This window comes from Bombus pascuorum, chromosome 13, assembly GCF_905332965.1.
Source record: "Bombus pascuorum chromosome 13, iyBomPasc1.1, whole genome shotgun sequence".
Taxonomy (NCBI): Eukaryota; Metazoa; Arthropoda; class Insecta; order Hymenoptera; family Apidae; genus Bombus; species Bombus pascuorum.
Window position 1 is genome coordinate 6,073,027 of NC_083500.1, and position 12,293 is coordinate 6,085,319.

Below are 12,293 nucleotides of genomic sequence, written 5' to 3' on the forward strand. Positions count from 1 at the left end.
GGTCGGCCTTGAAATGGACTTGGCTACGTTGCTTCTTATGTCACTCATACTACATTCTTCCAAGATTCTTCACCAAACAAAGATCTAAAAAACCCATAACTCTTTTTTGAAGGATGTGCGAACGAAAGATGTCTGGTTGGACAAATGTGGACAAGCAAATGTGGCTGTTTGGTTTATCGTAGAAATTCGCATCTGGGGCTGTCAACTTCATTCAGTTCACGATCTCATCTCCGCGTAAAACGGGCCTTAGAGGGACTTTATCCGATAGACGTTGAAAAGCAGAATCGTACACACGTAAATACTGTTCATAATCACTCGATACATCCGTTCTTAGCTCTTTTAATAACGTGAAATTAGAGAATACGTTTCTGTTGATTAACCATACTTTTGTTCGTTTCTTTTTAGCTTTTAATTTTCTTATCTAGTATTTAGTGGAAGACTGCACAGCAGTAGAAGGAATGAACGCAAGTGAGCAAAAGATTCTAAGGGATGAATGATGGGAATGAGTGGAGAAATGATTAAGGAAGATGGAAAGAATAAGGGAAAAAGTGATGGAAGAAATACCAAAGATTAGAAGGTGCAATAAGCAGTCTGTTAACAATAGAGGTGGCTTGTGGAAACAATAGTTTTAGAATAGGAAGAACATCTAGCGCAGATTTTTAATATGTGTATCTAGATTAAGGATAGCATAAGAATAATGTATGGAAGGACGAGTGAGAAGATCAGATGAATCAGCGTGTGGTTAGAAAAATTGTAATCAAATTCTTGTTCAAATGACCGGTTTCAAAATTTAACTTAAAATTCTATATTCATCGTTATTTCTTTTGTTCATCTAACTTTATGTAAATTCGTATATTAGCAAAAATTGAGAAATTGATTAATCACATAATATAAGAATTTACATAAAGTTAGATGAACAAAAGAAATAACAATGAATGTGCAGTTTTAAATTAAATTTTGAAATCAGTCATTTGACCGGGTCTGGTAAGGTTAGTGTTAATGAAATTACGTTTCCCCATTTCTTTTTTAATTTGCCACAGTCATTATGAAACAACAGAAATTCATTTCATCTTGTAGTATGCAAATACTCAATACAATTCCTCGTTTTCCACCATGGAGCCGACATAATTGCAAACCTCCCCTTTCTTCCTTCTTTTTCCTACTTGAAGGGATGGAAGATAATTGTTATCGCGGTCAAGCTGCGCAGACCGCATTGAAATTTTTTTAGAAAAAAAAAAAGAAAAAACAGAAAGGAACGAGAAACTAATTGTGCAGTCGAGCTTTTTAATATTACAGTACAAGTTAAACCATTTTTTAAAGTAGGAACTTCATTCAAGCTTCAGAGTGGTCTGGCTGTAAAGTTCGTTCGATAAAATGAAACCATTGGCTTGCTATTAATTATACGAATATATTTATTACGTAATCGTATTACACTCGACCACTTTACGTCAAAGATTCTCTTCTTTATATGTATAGTGGTCTTGAATATATATATATATAATTGTTAATATATCTTACTCTATACATATATTATACTGGATGAATCAATAAGAAGTACTATCTAAAATAACTCGTTAGCTATCTGTTTCATCGAAGAACGTCTTGAATGAATTACGTTACATTTCAAGAGACTCGTTGGATGGATGCTATTTTATTTTCCAATATCTTATCTCTTCTGATATATCAACCTTGAGTCTTTTAAACGACATCATATATTTTTTAGATTATATTTTCATACATTAGACTATTATAAGAATATTATTAGAATATTATGAGATTTGTTCGCTCTTTGTCGTAATTGATTTCTCGTAGGCTTCTATCTGCACTCTGTGACTCACAAAATGATACTGCATTTAGATTTCGTTTTAGCTATAGAGAACTCATTGTAGAGGCAGTATATTTTTGAAAAGTATTTCTTGAGAGTCTTCGACAAGACTCCGTTGTGTTTATGCGTTACCTGACATGTACTCTGTCAGATTATTCAAGCGCTTACGACCAAGCCAAACACATACCGCATTTAGATGTATGCAACTATAGGTGGTTAGATCTTACTTGAGTTCAGAGCTAAGGTCCCAGGCAGAGAACATTAGAAAAAGATGTAAATTTGTCGACCAGTCAAATGATCGGTCGCGATAAATAAGCCAGGCGATGAATTTTTCTTAATAAAAGAAGGAAGCGAAGGAGAAAGTTAAGAAATTGATTAATCAGATAATATAAGAATTTATATAAAGTTGAACAACAGAAATAACAATGAATGTATAATTTTAAATTAAATTTTGAAACCGGGCCTTGTAAGGTTAGTGTTAGAGGGTTCGCAAAGATGAATTGGAATGTAACCGCTTATGGATCGTCCGTAAATGGATAGATTAGGATTAGAAATTGGGATTAGGTCGTACAATGCTGGTATATATATTTCGTTGGACAGAAACAAATGATACTTTTCTTTTTAGCAGCGTTCCTTCGATAAAACGGAGGTAGTTGTTTCTTTAATAAAACTCGACGGGAAAAAGAAAAACGGACAAATATCTCTGTTGTGTCTAAACCATACGGTGAAGCCTTGGCAAAGGCTTTCTTAGAGAGATAGCTAGGAACAAGTGGAGGAAAGCGGAAGATTCGTGTACCGTCACTTTGCCATTCTCCTTCGACTTAAAGCAGTTAAATAATTTAAAAAAGAAATTAATTATTAATCAGTTGTCTTAAACCTAACTTAAATCTTAAACCAAAAATGTAAAAGGACCCATAGTCTACAATGCATTAGGGTAATATACAGGGCAATACGAAGACGATTTCCTCGAAAATGAAGCCACAAATGAAAAAAATTTTTTCCATATTTTCGACTTATTTTCTCATGTATAATCACCCCCTCCAGGTTGTGCCATCAATACTGAGACATTCTGTGTACAGATATTGACCCTCTATATAATGATTGAGCATTTGCATAAGAAAGTAGGAAGTATAGTATAATGCTTTTCATATGCAATAAAATTTATGTATGTTTCAATGGTCCGGATATATTTCTTCCGAATACGATCATATTTTATTATAATCTACATATTATATATATAAATAAATCGGAAATAACACGCGGTATTCGATTTTATACGAGCAATGTAACTTGATCCAAAAATCATAACGCAGTAGGCTGTGATTTTTGCATGTTGTCAATTAATAGGAACTTGTAACAGGTCATATAATCATTACATACGTATAAAATATCATCCAAGCTTTGCAAGAGAAGTTATTTCACTCAAAAGTGTCTATATCTTTAAATTATTACGTATATCCTTTCTTGCAAAAGCATCGGAAAAGATTATATTATTATCTATGTACATAGTAGTAGTAAGAGTGAAATTTTTATTTCAAGTTTCGCCAAAAAATGAACCCAGCTTTGCAAAAATGAAATAAGAATTGTACTGTTGCTACTACTGTGTACATAGATAGTAATATAATCTTTTCCGTTGCTTTTATAAGAAAAGATATAGATATATTTAAAAATACACAATGATATTCGACAAAACATGAACTTGGCTATACAAAAATATTGTATATTCTTATAATTTATTCTAAATTTACATAATTATCCATGTACGTAATTTATACAATTTACGTTTATTTCTATTAATATTCTATTAATTTCTATTATCAACAGTTAGGTGAGACACCCTGTATACGATTGGTCACACTGGGAGAAGCTCGATATCAAAAGAAAAGACATGAAAAGTTCAGAGAGACACCCTATAGGAACCTGAGACTAGTTGTCACCCCAGCTGATTTCCCGAGCCCGTACAATCTAGCGTAATTCAAAAGTGGATGGCGACCCCTCGCCATTCGAGGGTGTACCATTCTCACCCCTGGGGGTGACATTGTTACGCGGACTGGTGCATGCGAGTCTCGAGAATGCAAAATCCATCCTAATATTTCATGCAGTCTGCTGACTGCATCTCCCTTTCTATACAGGGTGTTTCGAAATGTTAGATTTTGCACGATGATTAGTCGACGCATTTGTAATTCTTCGGGCTTCTATTGTATTTTTAATAATAATACGTTGCACTAGCTTCCGACGTTTCGATTCTTCCTCACTTCTTCGAGTTTGCCCTGTCTGTTTGCACGCAAATATGTACAATATCCATTCTGTGTAAAACTCTAATGCTAAATGTATTGGAAATACTAGTTTGTAGAATTTATACTTAGAAGGCAAAGTTAATATTTACTTAAGATATTAAGGTATTGAGTTAAGTAATTAGTAAGATAAGAGTTTAGAATGTACAATACAAATGTAAATATGTTGTAAGTAACCCGAGGAAAGACAAGCGTTATAGTAAATAATAAAATAGAAGATAAAAAATATATTTAGAATGTAAAACAAATCCTGGAGGTTTGTTCCTCCCTAAGGGATCTACAAATGAAATCTTCAACGTTTGTTTTCCTTACTAAATACTTTATATATTCTATAAATATAGAAGGTAGAACAAATCTTTGAGATTTGGTTTCTTCGCAAAGGATTTTCAAATGAAATCTACAAGATTTGTTTTAGCTTGTATATATATTATATATTCTATAGATATGGAAGGTAAAGCAAATGTCGAAGATTTATTTCCTTCATAAAGGATCTTCAAATCAAGTCTTCAAGATTTCTTTCACCTTCTACATATAAACTCTAGATATTTCGTACACGCAAGAGTTTTATACAAAATGCATGTCCATATTTTCAGTTAATAAGTGATTAATTCATAGCATGAAAATGACGTAGCTTCATCTGATTGAGATATTTTTCAGAAATAATTAAACCTAAAATGAGATGAAAATATTCCATTACAATATTAAGTATTTATTATATAGTACGTTTCTATTATGTATTCTAGTTATGTATATTATTGTATACGTTATATTGCTGATTAGGTACCTTCTATCTCTCAACAATGTTATTCTATAGGATATCTCAGGTAAAAACCTCGAATCTGGGAAATAATAGCGTGGAAAAGTAGCGATGTTCTTGGAACTTCTAAGTAAGAAGGGAGGGTAAATGTTGATATCCACGTCGACGACACCATGGGAGTGGTGCAGGTGCACATATACTATGTATCTTGCAACAGATTGGATAATGGGCTTCTTAACAACGTAACGGAACGCGGTGTGTGCAGTGTTAACAGAACGACAGTGAAAAAGAGCGAAAGAAAGAGAGAGAGAGAGAGAGGGAGGGAGAGACATGCGAAAGGTTTCACGATGAGAAGAGATAGAACTGTGTTGTATGTGTGTGTGTATGTTAACGACACACATTGAACGGATTGAAAGAGCAGACTGGATTTAAGTGTCGTTTCCAACGAGCTGATCCTGTTTGGAAGAACCGAAAGACATCGTCGAGACACTCTTTCTTGGTAATAGTGAAATCACTGTTATATGCATGTACCATGTTACGTGTACTATGAAGGCCTGTTATTTAACTCCTCCGCGATGCAAATGAGCGTTTAGATTCTCCAGAGGCTTTCTTAACCCTCTCTTTATTCATTCTCCACTCTATTCTTCTCCCTTGGAATAAAAGTATGGTGTTTTAGAAATATTACGAGACATACAGGTATAAAGGGTTTTTGTCAGATAGATCTTTCATTTTATATTACACTAAGATCTACACTGTATCTGCAAGAATTTTATCTAATACATGTCGATTATAGTAATATTGTATTCCTGTATTTATTGCAGTCTGATGGCCTAGAGACTGGACCTGGTTTTACATACATGTTTTGTAGACATAAAACAAAATGTTAAACTACATTTACAGATAGCTACAACAGTACATATTGGTCATAGTTTGGGCTGTAAAAATTATACAGTTTTAATCTTATTCAGATTTTATCTTTCTCCTTTTTCTAAGTAGGAATATTATTGAAATATAATTTCATTCTAAGGTACAATACAAATATACAGTTTAATTCAATACAGGGTGGACAATATATAACTAACTTATTATTTCCAGTAGTTTTTAAACAAAATACAAAACAGCAGTCCTTTTAATGTAAATCATTTATTAAGATAATAGTGTCCGGATATATATGGCCAGAAATTTATCCTGCTATATGGCCAGAAGTTATCTCTAGTAATTTCTGGAACTGCAGGATCAAGGCAGACCTCGGCGTTATCTGTGATCCATATCGATGTAATTTAATCTGGTATCGAATGACCAAAGTAAGAAAATATATTTCTCTTATTCTCTATTATATCGTTACGAGACGTAACAAGTTCTAGTCGAATTATCGAGAATCGTACGATCGAAATAATATCAAACGCGAATATACATTTTCGACTAACAATTTTTAATTAAACTAAAGAAATATGTAATATGTTATTAGAAGCAAGAAATGACCTGACTACTTTTCACTCTTATCTTTGATGTATCCATGGCAATGTGAACAAGAAGTGGAATAACAATGAATGGATTAACAATTGAAAAGGCTGTTATAGATATTAAAGAGACAGCTCCATTTTCCAGTAATTTGAGTAAAACAGTTCAAACGAACTGGAAATCAATTAAAATCGAATCACTTATTGAAACTATAAGTTGATGCTATAAATTTAAACTAGAAATTCATAGTCAACTGATGGTAATAAACTTTTATACTTTTGAATGTAAATCATATACCTTTCTTTCTCTGTAATGAATAACTAGGATGGAATATTCGAATTGCGTGAAAGATGGAGAAAGATTGTGGAACAAAATCGCACCTACGTAATTCAATAAATGTAGATCGAATCGAAATGTAAATCAGAACGAACTTTCCGACCGACCTTTTGAATCTTTTCAGTCGTTCCAAAAATACGCGGCAATTCAGATTGTACGCTTGTCAAATACATACGGTCGTCAAAGCGATACTTCGTATAATTTCGTATTTCACCAGCTTCTCTTCTCGTTGCAGTATCGCAACGAACAGCGTTGCCGGCGTTCGTAAAATTTTTACTCGTGAAACATATACGAATTTAAATGAACCCGATCCTTCCGCGTTCCGCTAGATCGTTTCGAATTAAGCGAGCGTTTCCGCGGAAACCCGTTATCGTGTTACGGACACGAAAAATCCACTGACCAGGAAATACAAGTCGAGCAACGGTGGTAGAGTCGTGCATCATCGAATTTGAATAAACTCGATCCTTCCGCGTTGCGTTCATGTTGGTCGCAGCGGTCCTCGTAATTTGCATGCGAACGCATCGATTCTGTCCACCTACACGCACGCGTTTTCATCCACGCGTGCGCAGTGTATACGATATTATCGTGTCTTTTTTTTTTTTTTATCTTATATGTGTGCTGTGATGAAATCGTGAAATCGGTTAAAAATCGATTTACAATTTTATAGTTTCATATGATTGGTTAAGTGATTTGTAAAAGTTAGAAGGTTTTATCGTAATTTGCTTGATTCATAGAACGTTGCGAATTGTTTCGTTGGTATTGCTACGGATTATACGAGGCACACAAACCACACTGATCGATATGAATGGAGTTATTATCTTTTGAACTGATATTTTTGTAATATTTTACAGTGGTTTAATATATTCTAAATTGAAATTTTTGAAATGTTTTAGATTGAACTAACGTCTGTTAGATTTTAATTTTTCAAACGTTCCCAATCACGTTAATATCTTTTAAATGTAAATTTTTAAAACCTTTTGGATCGGATTAGTATTTATAGGATTTACATTCAAAAGAGTACAGTTGATTCGCAGTGCAAGGCAAATCAAAATACATGTAACATATAACAATTATAAATCGAGTCTCTTTTCATAACCAGGGAGACTGAAAAATAAATTATTATTATTATTATTATCTTCTAGATTTAAATTTCTTAAACGGTTTAAACCTAAGTTAAAATTTTGAATCGAAACGCGATCGTCTCGTAACAACGCGAGAAATTCGCTAGGTCATTAAAGTCATCGAACTCGATCGTTTATGAGCGTTTGAAACGACTTGCATTCACGCAAAAGATCGAAATTACTTTCTGAAAAACTCGATAAAACGTACGTGTTTTATATTTGTTGAGATTTGCTCGGATCTGCAGAAGTCGCGCCTAAAATATTGCCTATTTATTCTGGGACACCCTGTATAGTATAGCTGTTTCCATACATCCGTATCTTTGTTTCAGTCTGTATTAAAAGATACTGATAGATAGAAATTCCCTCGGTACATTATAGAACATACAGCTTTCTTTTCGAAATCAATTAAGAACCACCAAGGTGTAGGAAATAGAAGAAACATCACTTTTTAATAGAAGAAAATATATCGATTTCCCAGAGGGGAATCCCTTTTTGCTTTCGTTGGATACGGCGGCTTGCTTACACCACCCCTGGGGATATGTTCGAGGGTCGATACGACGGAATCGAGTTTAGGCACGCATACTCAAACACGTTCTCTGGTACTTGCTCGAGAGAAAGCGTGTGAACAGGTTTTGCAGGAAGCTTTTCGATAGACTTTGAAACACTTTGCAAGTAAATCTTTTTTTGGATATCCAGTCGACTGGGATGAAAGTGCTCTTCCTTCGTTTTAATATTGAATTTTTATTCCATTTCTAACACGCTCACCAAAGCCTATTTATTCCTGTGCTATTTAGCATTATATCTAATTTAAAATAAATTTTCTCATAAAATTAATAACAGTGGATAATTGTGTATCTTTCGTTGGATGTAATTTAAGTTTATCACACGCATAGAAAAATTGATTCAATTATGAGAGGAGAAAAGATTCTCGTTAGTAATCTTTCTTCGTTTCTTAATCTGAACAAATTTCTTCCTTAATTTATGCCAAATATAATAATCAGATACCATGAAATTTATTTGTGAAATTCCATTTTCTCTTATTAGCAAATTTGTTACCCTCGTGTAAGAGCATTTATCAGTGTCTTGTAAATTACAGCTTTTAATTTGTAAAATTTTACTAACGATTTATTAGTTGTCAATGACGGAAAGATACTGAATTCGTACGAATGTTCATTGTCGTTAGTTATCCGTGTCTATCCTCCGATACGGTAAACCGCAGATAAAAAAGCAAATTGGCTAAAGAATCTGAGTACCGAGGTTGTACATTTTTCTTTCAGTATCCAGATATCTTTCCACGCGTCGGTCTCGTTCTCCTTGGACGTTTAAATTACGTCATCTTTGACACAGGAATGAATTGAACGACTTAAATCTTCTAATAGGACACTATTTATTCCATTATGAAATGTATCAAGTCAGAAATTTCGTAATACTTCCGCCTTGCAGTTACGATTTCCAATTTTTAATCCTCTTCTCGTGAAATTTCTCTTCAAAGTTATTTCGATTGTTAATGGGTAAAATATAGTTTCGGTTTGGGCCAGGTTTTCGGACCCTGAACCGCGAAATACAACATTTAGTTCAAGTTACCAACGATTAATATCAAATTCAAACAGGGTTCTCTCTTCGGATCTATTTAATATCTTTAATAATACGACGAATGTTTAATTCAATTTCTTTTATTATTACATTTCTTCGCCTATATTCGCAGACGTACGTATTATATAAATATGCATAAAAGTCCGCAATCTATTTACCATTATTAGCTCTGCGATAGAATGTGCATGAAAATCCACCGTCTATACCTACGATTATTAGCCTCGGACAATTATAAGAAGCTTCCTGGAACCGGAAATATCTGCCTCACAATTGATGTCGACTTCGGTTTCCATTCCAAGCCCATAATGCATCGATAAAGTCCCTCGTTTCTCATGCTTTTTAATAAGTCTGATAACAAGTCCCTTTCGACCGATGCAAATTGAATAGACATTCACTAAAAACCGATAGATCGATCGAACCGGGTCTACCAATGTACCTGATGCAACCTGAATCGTAAAAAAAAAGAGAGAGAAAAAGAAAAAAAAGAGGAGAGAGGAAAAATTACGGTCGCATCAGGTTTGCCCGTTACGGGGCATTGTTGCGTGTTTCGCTATTATTAAAAACCCTCCTCGGGGATAACCGAACGTATCCAGGTTGTATAGGCCTTGTTCCTTTGGTAAAGTCGAGTATAATCGGCGTCGATAACGAGCCACCCGGTGCTCCAGATAGAGCCGAATCGTTATTGGAAATATCCAGGGCTTTCTTCCATCGTTGCATATCCTCTCGAGTGTGACCCGTATTTCACGGAAGAGGATCTCCCGCATTCCTCTTCCTCTTCCGTTTCTCTTCCGAGTCTTCGCCCTTTGCAGGCTCGTGTACAGGGTCGAAAATGCTCTTTCCTTTGTTCGATTGAATTTTCTGCTTTGACATGCAAAGGATAAGGCAGTTTAGGGAAATTTAACTCTAAAATGACACCGTTGTATGTATTTTCATGCGTATACTATTGAATACTTTGGAAAGATTCTGTTTCTATTCTTCTTCTTCTCTGTTAGGTTAGATTATTCGAAAGCTTAACGTTGTTGAGCCCAATAAAATTTAAAATTATAACGTTGTATTATTAAAAAAAAGAAAGGAGGTAATTGGTGGTGAAATTGCAGTGAAAAGGAAGTTTGAGTATTTTTTGATATTTGGTTGTTTTGATCAATTCTAAAAAAGAAAAATATGACGAGACAAGAGATGAAAAGAAGAGATTCTGCGACAAACGAACTCGGTGGTTACGCGTGGCTTAGCCAGCTTCTAGAGAAAATCGTTCTTCTTTCTCGTAACCGACCTACATTTATGAAACAACCGTCTCCTCTCAGCCCAAATTTCTCGTTGGTCCTCCAGTTTTCCCTTTGATTCCGCTCATAGCAAAAAATATTTTCCTCGACGTTTTCTGAAAAAATCCCCGTTAGACAACCAGGAATCCAGTACTAGAATTTATGATCAAAAAGAAGAGAAAAATTTTTTGGGAGAAGTTGGAACAGATATGTATAAAAATTTCAGGGATAGTAAAAATAAAATAAGAACGTTTAATATTTATTATTCACTAAATTTAAAAAGTATATATTTATTTATATGTTCAAATATTCATTTACGGATATTTAAAGCTCAAGAAACATTGAATATTTTAGATGTTAATCTAATTGAAAATATGCAATATTTTAGAAATTCGTAATATTTGAAATTCACCAAATTCCAAATACTCTGTATACCTAAAATCCCAAATATTTAGCCATTTATCAAATTTCGAATGTCCCATATTCGCCAAATTCCAAATACTCGATATGCCCAAAGTGCCAAATATTTTACATCCATCAAATTCCAAGTACTCGATATTCCCAAAATTTCGATTAGTTCACATAACCAAATATTCGAATTCTCATCATTCAATTACTCAGCTATAAATGCAAATCTGTCATAGTTTCCCAATCAAATGAACGCGCAAGGCATGAATATCGAGATATACTCCAACACTTTGACGAACGTTTCGCCAGCTTGTCGGAGATTTATCGTCGATCGAATATTAAATACGTGGAACTGGCTTAAAAGCAATGTACGTCGGCTACACGGCTATACACAAGAGTAATGAGACGACCGAGGCACCCCTTTATGTATCGTCTACCAGTACAATGTATACGAGTCATTGTATATATACTCTCGTGTGTTACGCCATGGTTCGTGTAATTTTACACGGCGTAACATTCGTCTCCGATTTAATGGAAAACAAAAGAACAACATGGATATTCCTGTTTGTCTGGAGAGCAAAAAAGTCATGCTTTTTAAGTAAAAAAGGTTATGAGAACAAGAAAAGAACGAATAACTAGACTCAAGATACGTCACTACTTCAACATTAATATCTTATCAAAAGACTTGGTTATATTAATTAAATGAATTTTACCATATATGAGCTTTTTAAAAGAATAATGCATTAATTTTTAATCCATTTATTTGCCAATTTAATTAATTATTTACCAAACATATTAGCAATTTAATTTGAAGTATTTTAATTCGTTAATGTTCAAATGATCTTTCCTGTGATAACCTTGTTATTGTGCATTAATAATCTAGTAAATTTGGTTTTCTAGTAATAATCTAGTGATAATTTCTTTAAAATCGTCTCAGTATATTGGAACATCTCTGTTATAGCGTATAAATATATTCAGAAATAATATAAAAATAACGTATAATAAGGAGTGATAAAATAAATACGCAAATGATTATAAAATCGCCAAATTTTGTAAGCAAAAATCTTTAATACTATGACAGGGATGGAACATTTTGAACAGAATAAGTGGGGAGGCAGTTTCTCCAAGATGATTGTAACTTTCACGACGAAGATTGCACGCCTCGTTGTCTGTTACGAATCTATGAATGGGCTCCATTCATTCCATTTGCATTTTTACTGACCGATCGCATGTAGCTTG

The 12,293-nt window shown here is 33.8% G+C and overlaps 1 protein-coding gene across 2 annotated transcripts in view; it reads left to right on the forward strand.

Annotated features, from left to right (window-relative positions):
* The window catches only part of LOC132913490 (uncharacterized), a 41,238-nt gene that overhangs the window by 7,768 nt on the left and 21,177 nt on the right, over nucleotides 1-12,293 (forward strand). The gene's annotated exons all lie outside the window — the stretch shown is intronic.